We start from the raw sequence: 13,003 nt of genomic DNA on the forward strand, positions 1-13,003 counted from the left end.
TCGCTCGGTGCTCCCGGCGCCTCTCCAGCCCGAGTCCGCCGCTCTCGAGCGCCCAAACGCGGGGACCGCCCGAGCCCCGCCCCCTCCCTCCCCCTCCCCTGCCGTCCCCCGCGTGGGACCGTCACACACCGTGGTGGGTGGGTGTGAGTGCGTGTGTGTTGGGGGGGCTCCTCCCTCTCCCTCTGTGTTACAATAATGATTCCACGTAGGCGACAGGGGTTCTGCAGCGCGCGGCGAAAGGTGCGCGTTTACTTTAGCGCCAAAAAAAGCAGCCTTAGTTGGTGTGCAACAAGTCAACGTGGCACTGGCAAAGGCGAAGGTTCAGGTGAAGGCGCGTGGTCGGACACAGGTGAGGCGCCTTTTTTTCTTTTCCTTTCTTTTTTCTTTTTTTTTTTTTTTTTTTTTTTTGCAGGACCTTCCCTCGAGCGCGCAGGTGAGCCACGGCGGCGCGCTCACATTCTCTTTGTGCGCGCGCGTGCTCTCGGAGGTGTTTTATCGGCTGGACGCGGACGCGCCATCTGGACACGTCGGGACGGTTTGGCCAGGAGCCTCCGTGTTTCTGCAACTTACTTTTTCATACAGAAAAGCAGTATTTATCAGCCCGCCTGTCTGTTCCGTGGCGTGTTTACCGCTCGCGGAGGATGGACGCTGAAGGACGGCGGCACGCGATCGTCGCGCTGAGTCGCCGCCACGCGCGGCTCGTGGCTTCCACGGAGAGCCCCCGCGCGACGGACCTCGAGAGCAACACACACACGCACACCACATGATTACGGTCTCCAGCGTTGCGTGGTTAATAAAATAAAGTCAATGAGTTGAGAATGGTTTTACTTATTCGATCTCTTTTGATGCGATTCTCTTTCCTCCAGTAAAAACGTGCTCGTTGAACGTAAAGCAGCACGAATAGTATTAATAACCGAACGGCGGTGTTTGTACCGTGTTTCATCGCAGCACCCAGAGAGAATTTTTATCATGAAATAAATCATGTGGTTGGAAGCTGGACCACCGACAAGGAAGGAGCAAAACATCGGGAGACCAAAGAAGGGCGTTACTACTGAAAGGTTTTAAACTTCTCCGAACTTCTACCAACTTGTTTTACTTGAATTCCTCCTTACAACAAGCAGTAATGTTACTGTTCGGGGAGTCAGATTTACATTTCGTTATTTAGCTGAAGTCTTCCTCCAAAGCGACCTACAGTGTCTAATTGCTGTGATTTAGCCATTGATACAGCTGGGCATTTTTACTGGAGCAAATCAGAGTGAGTACTTCCATTACAGGAGCTGAAAGGAGAGGTGGGATGCGAGCCTGGGTTCATCTGGTCCAAAGCAGCAGCTCTGCTCCCTCTGCTACCTACTGCTCTATCCCCATGCCCCTCATCATATTATTATTGTCTTGAGTGAGGGTCACAGCAACAATATGACCCTGTCCTAATTAAAGTTACATACAGGTCACTGTTGCAGCACTATATAATGTAATAATCCATAATCTACAACAATCCATGTAGTTAAAATGAGTAGCAGCCAACAGTTGAACATGTTCTTTTGACTACTGTTTTAAATCTTTACATCTCTCTAAGGACTTACGAGCTCACCTGTAACTCAGTGCCACTATGTGCCCATGACAGTCCTTGTCCCTCCATCAGAGGACACTCACCTGATGAACCAGCACTGTAACCCCAGAAAGCAGATAATGACCGACCATCATTATTGTACTTCAGTTCCCTTTTATTTGTACGGATAGCCACTGCTAGGACACATGTGACTTTAGTGTTGGAAGTAACGTGTGTTTAGCCAGTGCTGTTTATGGAAAAGTGCAGGAGCCAGAAATGACCAGATTACCAAAAACTCCAAGCAACCATAGATGATGACTCTGACCAAATGCATGGGTCCTTACTCTGCCAGGGTGATGATGACATCTATCTATCTATCTATCTATCTATCTATCTATCTATCTATCTATCTATCTATCTATCTATCCCAAATAGAACAGCATAAACAGAACAGAAACACAGCCCTCCTCTCTCACATCCAATGTTGTATAGCCTGTCAGCCGCAGTCTAACATTCATATTATTGGAAGAGCTCAAATATGCATGAGAAAAAAGTTACCCTTTCTATAACACATTGATACGAAACCACAGGAAGACCCTCTTACACTAAGACACACCTCTGTCACTCTCCTTCTTATGCTTTATAGGTATGACATAAAAAATATTGTCTCCTAAACAGTGGAGCGCAGTACGTGTTCAGATAAAATCATGGTTAAATGATGGGTGGTTTTATAATATACAGTGCAATGAAATTGCAAATTGCAACATTAACAATCCATAACTTGTTTTAGATGTACGGCCTCCCGTACACGAAATAAATCAGCTACCATGGAAACAGCTATAATTCAGTTTTAGAGTCCAGATCAGGGAGGATAAGATGCCAGAAAGTCCAGAATTACTTTCCTATTTCCAGAGCATTTCATTGACTAATTTGACTGTAAACAGGGGCCACAAAAGGAAGGAAAATAGACTTCTGGTCAAACCCGTGCAGGAACAGAACAACAAAAAGAACATTCATCTTGTTTAAAAAAAGCCATCAATGGAGAGATCCACTTTACTTCCACTTCTCCGCTCAATAGAGTAGCCCTGTGTAAGGAAACCAAAGAAATGTTGTAACATGAAAGAAAAGCGGAATTTCATCTACCACTATGTGACCTCTTCAAGGATGGGAAGCAAGAAGTAAAGCGATGGGTCGCGGTCCCTGGCTCAGAAGCACGTCAGCTGTCTCCCAGTAAGTATCAAGAGCTAAGTGCAGAGCTTTTTTCTATTATGCTGCAAAATCACAACTGCTTCACTTAGATAGCTTTAATCTCCAGTTTTCATTTCATCAGATGTGTTGTTGGTTATGTTACCCATGAAAAAGAAAAAACTCCAACTTGGAGTGTGTAAAAATAGAATTTACTAAAGATGCTTTGGATAAAAGTGTCTGCTAAGCAACAAAATAATAACGCTAAAAGTTTGGCCAATCACAAGCTCCAAAATGCTAGCCAGTCAGACAGAGATCGACGTCACTGTATCACAGATGAGCAATTAGTTTCATAGGCAGTAGCTGTGTTTAGATGGAGTATGCAGCAGAGGCGTGTCACGTGAGTGCCGAGAAGGCCTCTGGTTCGGCTGTGTGTGAAGTGGCAGCGAGGAACGCTGCTGAATTTCCTCGCCCACAGATTGCCTGCGGTTGGGGAGGGGTGCATATCAGGTGGAGTAGAGATGGTGGCAGTGTGTGACGTCACAGTGTGTTAATTTATTCTAATGAGGGGAGAGGCACGGCGGTGGGGGCCTTAGGGGGAGGGGGAGTGCTATTCATCAACGGATCCCTCTGCAAAAGGCATCTGCATTGGAGCATCTCTCCCTGTTGGAGAGCGAAGGCAAAGGGAGATAGAAACAGGGAGCGGTGGGAAGGAGGCAGAGTTGCCGGAGCAGGGATCGAGCATGGTGATGCCGGATGGGGATGAGCTCTCCAGCCCACACAGAGGCACACGGAAACAAAAAAACACAGAGACGTATGAGAGCACATAATATCACAAAGGACTAAAAATAAAACTGAAATAAGCATCACAGAAAGCCAATTCACTACAAATATTTAAAGCAATGGTTCACCTGGTGGGGGCATGGTGGTGCAGCAGGTCTAGCCGGCGCCTGCTGTGTGGTGGGTCTGGGGTTTGAGCTCTGCTTGGGGTGCCTTGCGACGGTCTGGCATCCCGTCCTAGGTGTGTCCCCTCCCCCATCGTCCCTGCGCCCTGTGTTGCCGGGTTAGGCTTCGACTTGCTGCGACCCTGCTTGGGTTGTTGATGATGGATGGATGGATGGATGGATGATTTATCTGGTTTATTAGAAAATTCAAAGTTAAAGGGCATTTGCATTTTATTGCTATTTCAACGTGTTTGGAAAATCAAAATGGATTACAAGAGTATAATAATTTCCCAGTATAAACTTTAACACGGGGGGCGCGGTGGCGCAGTGGCTTGGACCACAGTCCTGCTCTCCGGTGGGTCTGGGGTTCAAGTCCCGCTTGGGGTGCCTTGCGACGGACTGGTGTCCTGTCCTGGGTGTGTCCCCTCCCCCTCTGGCCTCACGCCCTGTGTTACCAGGTAGGCTCCGGTTCCCCGTGACCCCGTATGGGACAAGCGGTTCTGAAAGTGTGTGTGTGTGTGTGTGTGTGTGTGTATATATATATATAAAAACTTTAACACATAAATTGAATAGTCAGCAAAAAGCATAAAGGGTGTTCCGCAAAAGTGTTAGCCCACCTACCTTTGTTGGGTTGGGTCATTCTTGCCATTATTGAACCTTTATTGAAAAGTGTGATTAAAGCAGAATTGCTGTTGTCTGTGATCCCCATGTGAGCCAATGATGTAGAAACGCAAGATTATACTTCTGAATAGTCATGAAACATTTACAATATTAAATCATTTCACTAACAGACTTCAGAAATGTGCTCTTTTAGGTTTTTTCATTGCTTTGTGATCCTTACCTTGCACTTGCAAAAATCACGGTTGCTGTTTACATGTCTACCCAGCAGTATCCATGTTCAGCACCTATTGCTGGACAGTTTTCGGGAGGGTCGTGGGGATCATGTCTGAGCAAAGTGATTTTTCAAGTAATAGCCTTTATTCTGTGTGCAAGTGCATGCAGAGTTATACATACTGGTGTTAACTGGTGAAATGTGTCCTGGTGAGATTTATTAAACACAAACTCAAACAAAAACCATATCTTTACGCAAAATGTAAGTGACAATTTCCTAGAAAGGATTTTTACATTTTTAAGAATTGAATGCATAAAACAATATGTTCAGAAGACCACATTACCAATCTATTATCTATTTTTAAATACTTAAATTTTTTAAATTCTGGAGTATGTTACTCTGGATTGTCTTTGTGATGTATACAGAATATCATGTATTTTATTGCGTGCCCTTTTTGTGCCCATGTTTCACACATGCGAAGCAGTTCGTTCAGCGGAACAGGCGCGAAACGTAACATTTGTGATTTAGCGACACCTAACGGTCAATTGACATATTGATTCTTATTTATGGAATCGCATAGAAACTTGATTTTTTTTTGTTTTGAAGACTTTGAAGAGTTGAACTCTGCGAAATGAAAAATGTTTAACGTTCATTTGCATGTCATTTGCCATGCTCATTTGCAAATGTTCTTTCATCACAAAAGTTATGTGACAAGTCCGTTATTGATCAAGTTCTGAATAACGATCGGCCTACATAAAGAATTCATTTGTCTTTTTTTATCGTTCTAAATTATCATATGAATCATCCTTTGTCTAAAATACAAGTTTAAAAAAAATCATGGAAATACTACATATAATAGCATCTGCTGCATACATTGGCGCAGTGGGTTGGACCGGGTCCTTCTCTCCGGTGGGTCCGGGGTTCGAGTCCTGCTTGGGGTGCCTTGCGACGGACTGGAGTTCCATCCTGGGTGTGTCCCATCCCCCTCCAGCCTCACACCCTGAGTTGCCAGGTTAGGCTCTAGTTCCCCGCGACCCCATATGAGACAAGCAGTTCAGAAATGTATGTTGCATACATAATGTGAAGAACATCTAAATATTGTTACCAGCACAGCTACTGGTCAATAACAGTCAATTCTTAAGGAAATGTAGCATCAGCAGATGAATGGGCCCAAAATTTAACAGCAGCTTTTAAAAAATCCTTGTTCACTCACATTGTCCCTGAGCCGCAGAGACACTCATGGTGACACGCGGTGGCAACTCCTAAACTAAACTAAACTAAACACGGCTGAGCGAACAGGACGGCGACGCGGTTGAAATTTCACTCAGCCGCATTCTAACTCACAGCCTTGTTGCCACATCCTCAGTGTGGGCATGTAGGGGCATGTGGGACTTCGTGGAAGTTTCCATTTCACTAGTTAAGCTATGATCTTATCATACCCCCCCCTTTTTCACTGTCTTTAACTCTTAACACCATGAACACACATGCATTTTTTACTCCAAAATGAGTAATAATAATAACCACGACATACCATAATACACCATAATAGCTCCATGCAAAAAAAAAAAATCTGAACTGAAATTTTTTACAAACAAATACTCTTTGCAATGTTATACTTTAATTTACATCTTTATTTAGGTGCATTTGTCAAAAATGCTGACTTGAACCGATCGTCACTTGACACCACGGGCCCGCATTGCCATTCCTTCTTCCCCTTCCCATAGGTGAGCCCCAGGTGTGTGGGAATGTTACCCCGCACACTGTCTCACATAACAGATAGTGAGGCTGCCATGTCAGCACTGGCTTCTCTAGCCCTTCAGACCGACGTGCAGTGTTCTCAGAATATGTTTTCGATGTTGCAGCAACAGGGCAACTTGATGCGTCAGCTCGGTGGAAATGACTAAGTGAGCAAGATCTCAGAAGTTTCTGAGTGTCAAAACAATGACACGAACTATTTTGATAGGGGTATCATTTGCGTGGCTTCGTAAATTCCAGAACAAAAGGTGAAACAGTCTACATGTTTAATGGCTGTTTTGAGGCTGATTTATCTGAGTGTATTATGAAAAACAGGCCTTTAAAGGTTATGAGTACTAGTTATATAATACCGGACAACCTCTCCGGGTGTGGGGTGTCAGCAAGGTTGACAAATGTCTGGTAAATTGCGGAAATGCAGTTTTGTCACCTGGGATTGGGAACACAAAGCAGGACCTGCCATATCGGAACATTATTTCGCTATGCAGTTGTTTCACCAGCTTACTCGAATACTCATTTGCATTTATATAGCGCTTATATCCTCAAATTTAGTTTTACTCTTAGCTGTAATTTCAGTTGCCCTCAGAGGTTCAGTGATCAGCCCTCTGCAGTTCAGTATCCAGATTTTCACTTCACACCACTTTCCCTTGACATTCAGGGTGCTTGTCAGCGCCGCATCAAAGGACTGTTTTCCATCATGCGCTGACATCACCCTCGTCGCTCTGTGCCATTTGGAGACGTGCCCTTGTCACCAACCCACAACGCTATTTAGTCTTATGCAGCGAATATATTCTTATATATTCTCTCTCCTGAAGACAAACATTTGAGTGTGGCTTCTGCGTGGTGCCAACACACACGTCCACACCAGTTAAAGGCTACGATTAAACATGTCAGATGTGCTCGCTTAATACTGTAGAAGCGCCGGTCAGAATTCTGTGCGACTGAATATTCAGTACTTTTGCATCAAGTGGAAATCCACAGTTTAAAACCAGCAGGTAGGGTAGTGAATTACGCAAAGGAACTGGACCGCTGGACAAAAGGCCGTGAGCTCATGTTGTACGGAAGGTACTGCTGTTGCACTGTTGTATACTTGCGTATGTATGTGTATATGTATATGTAATCAATGGAATTATTTAAATTTTCATGTTCAGCTGCAAAACAACGATTCCCTCTAGAAAGCATCCATAGTGATAATAGAAAACAAGCGGTGTTCTCAAATGCACTCACAAGAAACTTTACACTAAAGTCGAAGTAGTGGAAAAATAATCTGTCTGACTACATTTGCTTTTCCACGTTTTCCCTTGGACAGACACTGTTGTTCAGCCTGTCGCGGAAAATCAGTTGGACGTGGGTTTGATTTGTGAGGAGCGCACAGCGGAGCGGTGCGGTGGTGGAAGAAGTCGAGGAGAGAGGAGGGAGGAGGCAAAGACACCCGAGAGGTATGCGGGGAGAGAACGGACCCTGGTCCTGACGGCTTGGTCTGCACGCAGCTGACAGCCCCTGACTTTGCCGTAATGGATTATTTATTCAGGGATAATTAAGCGAGAGCAGCCGAGCGCAGTGATTAATGTGCCTTGTCAGCTTGCCATATAAACACATTCGCCTTGTGCGCAGGTACCGCAGAAAAACGATGTCCGCGCAGCTCCTTGGAAACCCGCCATTGACACAGATATTGGCACCTGGGCTGGACCTGCGGTGTCATGCGGTGTCATACGGCCACACCTGTTCACCACCGATGCAGTATTTCCACGGTGGAGATAGCGCAGAATACAGGCTCATCACCTCACCAAGGAGCACATCAGTGTTAAACAGAAAAAGGAGCACATCAGTAGAGTAACAGTATCTGGGCTGGGCTCTGTCATGCATGGCTGTCCACAACCTCAGATATATACAAAGCTGTAACGCACCTTAACTGTTACGTTTACTCATTCAGCTAAGACATTTCTCCGAAGCTGCATGAAATGTAGAGCTGCTTGCAGTTGTTTAACCATTTACACAGCTAATTAACATTACCGGGGTCATTGTGGTTAAGTACCATGCTCAAGGTGACAACAGTTGGAGATGGGAGTTCAACCTGCAATCTTTGGGTCCAAAGACAGTAGCTCAAAGCACTAAACTACCCGTTCCATGTAGTTATATATTTCAGAATCCCGCACAGACCACGCTGCACTGTTTTCCCGCTCCTGTATGTCATACAGTAATACTAGATTTGAGCTGGATGGTACATTTAATAATAGCACCATTTAATAAAAGTACATTTGAGCTGGATGTATTGCGGAGTGTGGTCTAATTGTGCGGACCTGCTCACAATATAGAGGTAACATCATCTAGGATGGACTTACAGAAACAAACAAAAAACACCTGCTCACCTTAGACACACATACAGTAATTATATACCTGAGCTGGAGCTTCTGCAGAGTATAACCTGACTGTCTAATGACAGACGCAGAACAGTACAGTCGAGCAGGAGCCTCCCTGCCTCGCTACTGACACACAGTAACGTAGACATGGACAGGCAGCTGCCTTCACAGAACGCTGTGTTTCTGAATTAAATATTTGGAAATCTGACATGAGGCTGACTTCCGTGACAACGCAGATGCAAACCGAGCTGAGTTTCCGTTATAAATGAAGATAAATTGGTTTAAAAAGGATGTAAAAAAAGAACGCTGATAAAATCATAGTAACAGAATTTGCCTAAACATTACTGTATCGGTTCTGTGCAGAAAACACCTTAAAACAATAAAATATTCCTAGGTGTGTTTTGCTGATTAATACGAAGGGATACACAAGACATTCCAAAAGTTAATGTAGAAAATGTCCTGCTTAGAAGCACATATACGTACATGGCAGCTGGGACAGTTAGTAGTGTAGCGGTTAGAGTTGTTGCTGAAGAAGAGAGTTGTTGCCTTTCAACCTGAAGGTCCTAGGATGAAAACTGCCCTCCTACTTTAGTACCCTTGAGTAAGGTACTTGCTCGGAATTGCGTCGGTAAGAACTACCTACCTCTGTGAATGGGTGTATAATTGTAGGTATCTTACCATTATAAGTGGGTGAGTAAATGCAACTGGTAGCTGAATAGTTAGAGCTGTTCCCCTCAGACCCAAAAGTTACAGGTTCAAAATCCACACCCAGCTGAAGCTGTGAAAGTACCCAGCAGTATGAATTGGTTTTTTTTAAAAAAAGTATCTGAATGTTGTAAGTCATTGTGCAGAAATGCATCACCTAAATGACTAATATGCTGGAACTCTCAAGGATAAGATGGAAAGAGGTTAGCAGAGTCACTGAGAGGTGGTCTTCACATATTTTGCGTTATAATAAGTCATATATACTGTATTTTGACAGATAAGCTTTAGTTTTACCCTTTACTCTTGAACAACTTCAGTTTACTCCGAGTTGTACGGGGAAATGCAGTTTTCCAGAATGTACTTTGCTGCCACCTTGTGGTACATATATATATATATACATATTTACACACAGAAGAACTAAAGTTTTATATATATACATATACACACATTTTCTGAACCGCTTGTCCCATACAGGGTCACAGGGAACCAGAGCCTACCCAGCAACTCAGGGCATAAGGCCAGAGGGGGAGGGGACACACCCAGGACAGGACCCCAGTCCGCTGCAAGGCACCCCAAGCATGACTCAAACCCCAGACCCACTAGAGAAGATAACCCCGGTCCAACCCACTGTGCCACCACACCCCCTAAACAATAATTACAACTTGACCCAGATGGGACTCGAACCCACAATCCCCAGCTCCGGAGGCTGATGCCTTATCCATTAGGCCACTGGGTCATGACTAGTAAGGTAAGTCCTGAGAAGTCAGCTGAATGGGAAGAACAAGGTCTGGGCTATCAACACCTAGGCCCTGCCGGTCATCAGATACCCCGCTGGCATAATAAGCTGGCCAAAAGAGGAGATAGAAGCCACTGACATCAAGACAAGGAAGCTCCTGACAATGCATGGAGGGTTTCACCCCAAATCCAGCACCCTGAGACTATACGCTAAGCAGAAAGAAGGAGGCCGAGGACTAGTGAGCGTCAGAGCCACTATCCAGGATGAAACAACAAAGATCCTTAACTACATCAGGAAGATGGTCCCGACTGATGAGATACTTAGTGAATACCTCAGGCAGCAGAAACTCGAGAAGGAGGAGAGGAAGAACGGGAACCATCATGGAAGGACAAACCCCTACACGGTATGTACCACCAGCAGATTGAAGAAGTGGCTGATATCAAAAAATCTTACCAGTGACTGGACAAAGCTGTACTGAAAGACAGCACAGAGGCACTAATCATAGCTGCACAGGAACAAGCTCTAAGTACAAGATCAACAGAGGCCGGGGTCTACCGCACCAGGTAGGACCCCAGGTGCAGGCTGTACAAAGATGCCCCTGAGACAATCCAGCACATAACAGCAGGGTGTAAGATGCTAGCAGGCAAGGCATACATGGAACGCCATAACCAAGTGGCTGGCATAGTGTACAGGAACATCTGTGCCGAGTATGAGCTGGAAGTCCCAGGATCAAAGTGGGATACACCCCCAAGGGTGATCGAGAATGACCGAGCCAAGATCCTGTGGGACTTCCACATCCAGACTGACAAACTGGTAATGGCTAACCAACCGGACATAGTAGTGGTAGACAAACAGAGGAAGAAAGCCGTAGTGATAGACGTCGCCATCCCAAGCGATGGCAACATCAGAAAGAAAGAACATGAGAAGCTTGAGAAATACCAAGGACTGAGAGAGGAGCTAGAAAAGATGTGGAAGGTGAAGGCGACAGTGGTCCCCGTGGTAATCGGAACACTTGGGGCCGTGACCCCTAAGCTGCGAGAGTGGCTCCAGCAGATCCCGGGAACAACATCCGAGATCTCTGTCCAGAAGAGCGCGGTCCTAGGAACAGCTAAGATACTGCGCAGAACCCTCAAGCTCCCAGGCCTCTGATAGAGGACCTGAGCTTGAAGGAGTAAGACTGCCCGCAAAAGGGGGATGAGTGGGGAATTTTTTTTTATGTATATAATATATATATATATATATATATAAAAATAAAAAACTTCAGTTCTTCAGTTCACACCCAGGAACTGGACCAATCATTTCTTTCAGTGTAAGTCTGGCAATGTCACTCATCTGCAAAAAAGGGGTTTCTACTCTCTAGAGTTCTGTGCCACTGTATTTGCGTCGGGGGGCGTAGTAGTCCAGCGGGCTTGGCCAGGTCCCGCCCTCTGGCCGGCCTGGGGTTTGAGTCTTGCTTGGGGTGCCTTGGGATGGACTGGTACCCTCTCCGGTGTGTGTCTCCTCCCCCTCCAGCCCTGCATCCTGTGTTGCCGGGTTAGGCTCCTGTCCGCTGTGACACGTGGTTTTGGACAGTGTGTGTGTATTTACCTGAAATATTATATAGTATTCCAACATTTCCACTCTTAAGTACATTTAAAGAGAAGTCATGGAAGGTGTTTTAACTGAGGGAAAAAGACAATCACAAATATTGTGATAAATTTGATTTTTTGCAATAGTCATGATCAATTAAGAATGACGACTATGTTATGTCTAATAGGGAATTAGTAAAAAAAAAACATTACGTAGAGACAATTAAGCAGTTGTATGGTTCTGTATGTTGAGGAAAAATTGTATTTGTTGTGTATGAATACATTGCAGTGAGAAATATGTATGTAACTGTCAATTCACTGTGTTCTGCTTCTATTTTCATATCTTGCTTCTAGCTCAGACTGCCTGGGATACATCTAAAGAGGGTTTAAAACCCCAAAATGAGCAATAATCTTGAAAGTGGAGCGTGAATACAGAGATACTGTAAAGTTATAATCTGAGAAACTGAGATTATAATTGAAGCTACTACATTTATTTAACAAATGAAATGTATATGAAAGAATTCTAAGTGTAGGACTATTTTTGTAGAAATTCACAAATGCATGTTTAAATGTTAGTGATTTTGAAAAGAATGTATAGATACAACAGATTTCAGGTGTTACAAACACTTGGTACAAATTTGTGAAAATCCAAAATTATCCTTTTTATTTATTGTATTTTCTTCAAAGTTCTATTTTCCACATTTTTATTCTGCAAAGAATCAAAAGCAGAGCAAAAGCATGTTTTCAAATCCAAACTGTGCCTGTACATTGAAGAGTCGGTATACAGTATACTGACTGCACAATAGTCACACCTGTGAACAAAATCATACATGGCTTAAAAAGACAAAATTTATATGCAATAATCATAATCCATGTCTCCATAAACAAATGTCTATGAAGTCTGTGGGCTATCTAGATGTAGTTTTTGCCCAACTTTCTGTATTTTTATTGTTATGGCAAAGTCATCGCAAAGAATTTTAGTTGTAAAATGTCAAGTGCTAAGGACTAGTTTTCAGGTTAGGGTTTCTGTAAATGTGTACAACTTATGACTTCAGGAAACATATACAGAACTGTTCTTTAAAAGTACCTGCAACTCATTTTCTTGTACAGTACATTTTATGCCATTGCTGTACTGACACTTTAAGGGAGTTGTTCTATGAATAACATGAGCTAATGTCTGTATGTTGCAGTATGCTTTTCTAAAACACCTTTTAATCAAAGACAAACATTTTTAAACAAATGCATACTTTTATACGTTTTTGTTTGTTCAGTAACGTTTTGAATTATAAAATGGTTATGCAGCTCTAGTTACACAACAGCATAGATAAAACACTCTACAGGGAGACATGGTTAAAAATAAGGTGCAAGGAATACC

The 13,003-nt window shown here is 43.9% G+C and overlaps 1 non-coding gene across 1 annotated transcript; it reads right to left on the reverse strand.

Annotated features, from left to right (window-relative positions):
- Positions 1–9,987: 9,987 nt before the first annotated feature.
- On the reverse strand, positions 9,988–10,060 carry trnar-ccg (transfer RNA arginine (anticodon CCG)). Its single transcript has one exon. It is a non-coding gene; the product is annotated as a tRNA-Arg (tRNA).
- Positions 10,061–13,003: the final 2,943 nt, after the last annotated feature.

This window comes from Scleropages formosus, chromosome 10 (assembly GCF_900964775.1).
Source record: "Scleropages formosus chromosome 10, fSclFor1.1, whole genome shotgun sequence".
In the NCBI taxonomy this organism is placed as follows: Eukaryota; Metazoa; Chordata; class Actinopteri; order Osteoglossiformes; family Osteoglossidae; genus Scleropages; species Scleropages formosus.